We start from the raw sequence: 8,825 nt of genomic DNA on the forward strand, positions 1-8,825 counted from the left end.
TATAAATACCACTGGTTGGTACCAGCAGGCATTAGTTTTTAGCCTGCCTTAATAACTCTGAATGACTTTTAAACGTCTTATAAACGTTCTAAACTTTAAGAAACGTTTAAAAAATGTTTAAAAGACATTCGAAACGTAGTTTTTTTTTAAAAAGTCCGTTTGGGTTATGCTGGTGCTGCTGATGTTGGACTGATGGATGGAATAAATAGATAAAAAAATTTCTTTACGCAATCAGAACTATGCTGCGCTTTATTACGTACTTCATTGTAAATAAAATATTTAAATCAAGCTAAATAAAAAAGCTAAACTATAAAATGAGCTCTATAATGCTTTTAGAACAATAAAATAAATAAAACAATAAAAAAAATTTTAATCATTCTTTTGTTTGCGACATATTAGAGGGGGAATAGTAAAAAATGTTTTTTGTAAAATTTTTAATAAACTCAATATTTATTATAATAAATTTAATTAATATTTTTATTATAATAAATTTATTATTATAAATTTATTATAATAAATTTATATTATAATAAATTTATTATTATGAATTTATTATAATAAATTTATAATAAAAAATTTATTATAATAAATTTAAATTAAATTTATTATAATAAATATTGAGTTTATTAAAAATTTTACAAAAAAACATTTTTTTTCATTATACTATTCCCCCTTTAATATGCCACAAACAAATGTAAGATTAAAATTTTTCTATTGTTCTAAAAGCATTATAGAGCTCATTTCATTTCATTTTAAAAGCATTATAGAGCTCAACTTTGACAGAAATTTACTTTATTTGTTCATCTTATGACTTAATCAAGTATGGAATTTTCTTTAAATTTTAAAGCAAATTTCATACTTGATTAAATCATAAGATGAACAAATAAGGTAAATTTCTGTGAAAGTTGCTTTAGAAAACACACACAAACTTTCTTTTTTGTTTTAAACAAAGAAACTTACTGTATGTTGATTGTTTTTTCTGTTTAAATGTGCAAAAAAAAAAAAGCACAAAAAGAAAAACACAAAATTAAAAAAAGTAGATTTGAGAATGTATTGTGAGGAGGATCCGCTTATTTTTAGAGAAAAAATGACTAAAATATGAATAAATGTAAAGAAAAATTATAATTAAAGTAATTGTTTCTTTGATTACATTTTAATAAAATTTAATATTTTCTACGCTGAGTTTTAATAAAACTGTAATAACATTTGTTTAGCATTTTAGAAAAGTTCAACTATATTGCTTGTTTTCACAGTAAGCTTCTAATCATTGTATGCACTTCTCCATGTCAAAATAAATGGATAGTTACACAAGAAATAAATACACATAAGGAAAACATTACAAAATTGTAAAATATCAACTGTAAATAATATTTTTTTTCAACAACAGTTGTTAAACTTTCTTATATAAAATAGATTTTATTTATTTTCTTAACAAAATTATAATTTTTTCAAAGTAGGTTGTTTTTCTAAAAATATATAATAAATTAGTAATTTGATAATCAAAAAAAAGTTAAAGTGTGGAAACTTAACTTCCATGTTTGAATTTCGGACCCTTTCATTTACGTGTCAGATAGTTAGACCTACAAAAATCTCGAACTAAGTTGTTCTACAAAAAGAACATCTACTAAAAAGTGGAACTAATTTTCAGATAACCTACTGAGGCCTAAATTGTTTTCGACCGATTATAGTCTTTTTTATTTTTAACCGATTTAAGACATTTTCGTTTTCGACCGATTTATTTTTCAACCGATTTATTTTTCAACCTACTTTATAGATTATTTTTTTCAACCGATTTGAGATAAATTAATTTTCAACCAATTATTTAGTCTGTGTTTTTAACGTTGCTTTTTTTTAAACCAGGGTTGTTATCTGTCAAATATGTCTGAGACATATTTTCTGCCGACATAAAATATGTCCCACATATTTTCTATCGACATATTTTGACATATTTTTATGTCTGAATTATTTTCTGCTGACATAAAATATGTCAGACATAATTTCTATTGACATATTTTGACATAATTTTATGTCTGAATTATTTTCTGCTGACATAAAATATGTCAGACATATTTTCTATCGACATATTTTGACATAATTTTATGTCTGAATTATTTTCTGCTGACATAAAATATGTCAGACATATTTTCTGTCGACATATTTTGACATAATTTTATGTCTGAATTATTTTCTGCTGACATAAAATATGTCAGACATATTTTCTATCGACATATTTTGACATAATTTTATATCTGAATTATTTGCTGTTTGATATTCTTGAAGAAAAAATCAATCTAACAAATTTATTGCGCATTTCAACTTAATTTACAGAGTTAAGTGAAAATAGTTTAACAAATTTGTTGCTTTTTTACAATCAATTATGCTTCATAAAACTTTTACTTTAAACCCTATAAGCAAACATCAGTTGTTTCATAAAGGTCTTTTTCTGCCCTTTTTAGCGATGTATCATTTGATAGTATTGACTAATATTGGCATTTATTGACTTATTTATTGATTACGATTTATTTATTGATTATGACTAATATTGACATTGATAGTATTGACTAATATTGACATTTGATAGTATTGACTAATATTGACTAGTTTTGAGGCATCATTTGACAGTATTTGATAGAATTGATTAGTATTGATTAGTATTGGCGCTTTCCCTTATTAGAATGTAAAAACCATCTCAAGCTGAGTTTTTATTACTGAAAGTGGTTTTTATTAGTATGAAAAAACTTAAAACTATTTCTTTGCTTAAAATAATAATAAAAAAAAAACTTTTTCAGTTATTTTTAATTACTAGTTGACCCTGAAAAAGATCTCATTATGAAAAATTGAATTCAAAAGATTCTATGAAAAAAACGGTTCACAAAATTTCAAAAAATTCGTGCCAAATTAAATTCATTTAAGCTGAAGAATTTGAAATACTTCACAAAAGTTATATTCAACTCATTAAATTCATATTAAGAAGACTAACCGGTAATAATTTTTAACTAATTACGAATAATATACTTTTAGTTATAATAGTTATGATTTATTTAACAATAAAATAATTGACAATTGCATTATAACAGCATACTTAACTGCCATAAACTTGCATAAAATGTTTTGAGTGAAATATATATTGGAATAATTATTTTTTTCGTTTTCCTTACGATTTAAAGTCAAAAATGGAGAATAATTTATTGAATGAATCAACTATTAGTTAAAAATAACTAAAAATGTTTTTTTTTTAAATATTATTTTAATCAAGAGAATAATTTTAAGTTTAGTCATATTAATAAAAACCTTTTTCAGTAATAAAAACTCAGCTTGAGATGGTTTTTACATTCTAATAAGGTAAATCGCCAATACTAATCCATACTAATCAATACTATCAAATACTATCAAATATTATCAAATGATGCTTGAATACTAGTCGATACTCTCAAATGATACATCGTTAAAAATACATTGTCAATAGTATTGACAAAGTATTTTTAGCGATGTATCATTTGATAGTATTGACTCAATACTATCAAATGATACATCGCTAAAAAGGGCAGAAAAAGACCTTTACGAAACAAAAGATATTTGCTTATAGGATTTATATAAAAGTTTTATGAAGAATAACGCAGGTCAACAAAAACAAAATTGTTTTCTGGTGCCAAGAAAACAATTTGTTTTTTATGTTGGATTTCTTATTTTGATTTCAAATATGCAACTTATTTTTTACCATCACGTCAAGTTGTAAAGATATTTGGGTTCAAATCTTTAGAATTTGGGGAAAAGTCCCTAACATTGTCGAAAAAAAAGTTGTTCAAAAGTATGTCAACCTGAGTCTTAAAAGAAGCGTATTTTCATAGAGATTTTAAAGATGTTATTCGTTTGTAATAAAAATAAGTATTTTTTGTATTATTGCTGAAAAGCATTTTGTTGACATTTTTTTAAGAGTTTTTTTTCAAATAATTTTTTTGCCAAAAAATTTTATAGAGAAATTTTTATGTTTTCTAAAATCTCTATACTATCTTCTAAAATACGCTTTTTTTGTGACCCAAGTTGACATACTTTTGAACAACTTTTTTTTTGACAATATTAGGAACTTTACCCCAAATATTTAAGATCTGAACCCAAATATCTTTACAACTTGACGTGATGGTAAAAAATGATTTGCGTATTTGAAATCAAAATGTGAAATGCAATCCAAAAAACTAATTGTTTGCTCGGCACCAGAAAAAATTTTTTTTTCTTGTTCCCCTTCAATTATAATTGATTGAAAAAAAGCAACAAATTTGTTAAACTATTTTTACTTAACTCTGTAAATTAAGTTGAAATGCGCAATAAATTTGTTAGATTGATTTTTTCTTCAAGAATATCAAACAGCAAATAATTCAGATATAAAATTATGTCAAAATATGTCCATAGAAAATATATTTTACATATTTTATGTCAGCAGAAAATAATTCAGACATAAAATTATGTCAAAATATGTCGACAGAAAATATGTCTGACATTTTATGTCAACAGAAAATAATTCAGACATAAAATTATGTCAAAATATGTCGACAGAAAATATGTCTGACATATTTTATGTCACCAGAAAATAATTCAGACATAAAATTATCTCAAAATATGTCGACAGAAAATATGTCTGACATATTTTATGTCAGCAGAAAATAATTCAGACATAAAGTTATGTCAAAATATGTCGATCGAAACTATGTCTGACATATTTTATGTCAGCAGAAAATAATTCAGACATAAAATTGTGTCAAAATATGTCAATCGAAAATATGTGGGACATATTTTATGTCGGCAGAAAATATGTCTGAAAATATGTCGACAGATCTGCCAGACATATTATGTCGTAACAACTCTGATCCCAACTTTCATTTTCATTTTCTTTGACTCCTTCGATTCGAAGATTATTTCGCCTTTGGCGATCTTCTAGTTGTCTAATTTTATTTTTTTCGTTCTCTTCCATGTTAGTATTTGATCCTATGTTTGAATTCAGGCTCATTTTTTCTTTTTTCTTTTTTTCTAACGCACTAACTTTTTTGTCGTTGGTAAAACGTTAGACTTTCCTCGATTTCTTTTTGAATTTTTTCATATTTTATTAATTGATTGTTAGTTATTTTAAGATCGGTATTTCGGTTTTCGTTTTCTTTTTTTAAATCTTCACAAGTATCTTTTAATTTACTAATTTCTTTTAGCAATTCATCGATTCGATCGTTAGATAGTTTTAAATTTGCACTTATTAACGCTAATATATCTATTTGTTGCTTACGGAACATTTCTTGAAATATTTCCCGAACTAATATAATCGAGACTTCCCAGTGGGCACAGGACCTAAATAAGACGTCTTTTGAACGTTCAAAAGACGTCCGAAACGTTCAATAGACGTTTAAAAGACGTCTTTTTTACGTCCTGTGCCCACTGGGTTCGGTGTTTTCTTTTTCGATAGAAGTCATATTTGATAAAAATACAACGTATATATGATATTAAATTATAAATAAACAAGAACTTGCAAATTTATCATTTGTATCTTTTTTGATAATTTAATTATTTTTCAAACAGCAAGAAAATACACGTCCGCGTTTTTGATAATTATGTATTAAGTTGATGACAAATGAAAAATGAAAATGACAAAAAAATTATAAATAATATGTTTTTTGAGTGATTATCCTAATGCTTATCTAAAATTTGTTATTAAGGATTAAGGATCGTTGGCAATAGATCCTGTACCTTTATTTTTAAAGCTACGATCGTCAAATTTTTGTCAGTTATAAAGAGATGATCGGAGTTTTTTTAGATAAAATTTTGACATTTCCCAGCAATTAGTTTAGGCTCTGCATGTTTTTTAGTGACCAAGTGGCAAAGACTAGGTCGCATGGCGAACACTGGGTATTTTACCCTAAATAATATTTAAATTGCTCGTTAACTTAAAAAGTTATCGGTAAAATGTAACGGTGAAAGACAATTTTTTTTCAAGTAATTATAAAACATGTAATTATGAGAAAAAAACTTGCATAACTAAATTCATAGAAACTGCAAAATAGTTGTTACTCACTGAACTTCCAACATAATAAAATTCCTTTCATGTGGGTTCTAAAGGATTGCTTCAAATATCTTCCAACAATAAGCGCAAAAAAATCTAATATAGAAGCTTATAAGAGAAAAGTAGCAGCACTATATAAAGTAGAATGTCAAACAATAGTTTTTCAATGGAGAACTTTTTCATTGAGAGTTCAGCACAGAAAAAGTCTAAATATAATACAAAAAATGTTTGAAGTGTTACTATACACAGCGTAAAATTAAAACTTTGTTTTTTATATTAACAAGCTTATCGTAATCTACATCCTCATTATCATTTTATGATAATGACAAAAGTCATCTAGAAGACTTTCGCCGTTACCATAAAATGAAAATGAGGATGTAGATAAGAAGTTTCTTTTAGGACGCTTTGCCTGACAAAATGCTTAAATGCTTTGGCTAATCAGGCTTACGGTTACATAATTGTAACAGCTGGAGTAATACTTGGAAGTTCAACAAACCTTGAAATTGGTTTTTATTGGTTCTTCTCAGTTTCTAATTCCAGATGGGTCACAACAACTTGCCTTTTTTGCAGATTGTGGGTTTCTTTTCATTTTCTAACAGAAAAATCCCTTAAAAACTAAGTTTCATTATTGAATATATGATTGGTATTTATTATTCTTGTTAATTTCAAATAAAGGAAAAGCACTATTGGTTGTATGGACCTCAACTTTTTTTATACCAATTAAAACAGCAAAAAGATCAAAAAAAAAAAAAAAAAAAAGAAACTGTTCCAATTGTAAATATGCATAATACAGACTCTTTTGTGTTCTGACAAAAAAGTTTTATGAGCCCAAAAAATGTTAAATGTAATCTTAGCTAGAATCAAAATCTATAAATAGAATTCAGAAATTTTTAGATGTGTTATATGTTAATTATAACATTTAATAAGATATATTAGTAGTTGTTGGTTTGTTTCATATTTTAGTCATATTTTCTCTATAAAAAAACGGATCCCGATTGCATTAAACTTTCAGACCTCATCTTACTTTTGAACTATATATGTATTTTTAAACTAGCCACATTTTAGTTATTTTCCCGTTCAAAACAACGTTTACCCACCCAGTTAGACATTTAAAAAAATTTTCAGATTTGGACTCCCAATAAAGTTTTTCACTAAAATTTAGACGTTAGACGTTAAGTCATTTCAATTTAAGTTAGACGTTATTGTATTAATGTATACTATTTATTAAGTTTATAACTAGCCCCGGTCTCCCCTACTATTTATCAGCTATATAACTTTTTTTTACTAAACACATCTAGAGTGTATAACTGCTTTATTGTAACTTAATGCCTACCTTTCAATAATTTTTGTAATTTATATGTAATTAATTTCGGATATTAAAAATCAAGTATAATTTTTTATGCCATTGGTAGTTTAAAAAAAAAAACAGCACGGATGTTTATAAAATCTAGATAAAAAGTAATGTTTTGAGCAAATAAAAATAAACACTTAAAAATAAAGAAACTTAGCCGAACGACTTAGTCACATACGGAAGTCCAATGAAAGAAGGTACAATTTTTTTGCAAAAGTGTCCAGATATATAGTGTAATTATATTTTTAATATCTATAATAGTATTTATAAAAGAACGATAATAAAAAGATCGAAAAATCTTCCCTAGTGACTCTAAGATAGTGTTTAGCTAATAAAGCAGTTTTAAGTACACCATTTTGCATTTTAAATAAAAGCTGACTCATCATTTGATGAGTCATCTCAGTTGTGACAACAATGTTTAATATAATAACAAATAACAGATTTATCATAGTGAAAAATTTTATGGATAAGAAAAAAAAAATGACAACCCAGAACACACAATTTGAATATTTTAGAGTAACTTTGCTGAGTAGCTTTATTAATGATCAAAGAAACCGCACCAATTTTAAATACCCTAAAATCTTTTCATCTTATTTTTGACGTTGTTTCGAAAACAATTTAAAGTGAAGGTGTGGTGGAATATGTCACACAATTTTGATTGTCGCAAGATTTTATTGTCGCAAACTTGATTGTCGAAAATGTAAAAAATAATAGTGTTGTAAATTGTCGCATTATTGATTGTCGAATTACAGAATAAGGAATAGTGCCGTAAATGAATTTAATGAATAGAGTCGAATATAGAAAAAAGGAATAACGTCCTAAAGGAGTTCAATGAATAGTAACAAAAATAAAAAATAAAAATAATAACTCTAAATGTTTAGATAACATCTTTTTTTCTTTTTCTTTTTAGGGGCCCCAAGAAGTCCTTACGGTCTTATCACGGAGCACCGCGGAAGAGCATTTAATAGAAAGTTCACGCCTCCTTCAAAACCGATATTGCAAAACTTGCCCAGAAGTGGGGTTTGAACCACGGATCTTACGTTTCTGAGGCAAGTGCGCTGCCTCTGCGCCACAGCTGCTAACATGTCTGATGTCATACTGAAATAGCCTGCTGCCAAGGCTTCAGTACATGCACCAACTATCTTATAGCCTGCTGCTGCAAAAAAGTGCCGCTACATCAACTAATGATTTGGGGTTTGGTAGCAATCTTATTTTTCATTATTCTTTGTTTTTTCCTTTTTATTTCTGTAAAAACCGTAAGCTATAAAGATAAGCAAAACGAGTAAGCAATTGCTGAAATTAACTATTTGCAACACTATTCCGTTTTTACTATTTGCGACACTATTCCTTTTTTGTTTTGTTTTGGACACTATTCATTAAATTCATTTGCGACACAATTTTTTTTTTGCGACATTAGGCATTTTTTATATATTC

The sequence above is a fragment of the Hydra vulgaris genome, chromosome 11 (genome assembly GCF_038396675.1).
Source record: "Hydra vulgaris chromosome 11, alternate assembly HydraT2T_AEP".
NCBI lineage: Eukaryota > Metazoa > Cnidaria > Hydrozoa > Anthoathecata > Hydridae > Hydra > Hydra vulgaris.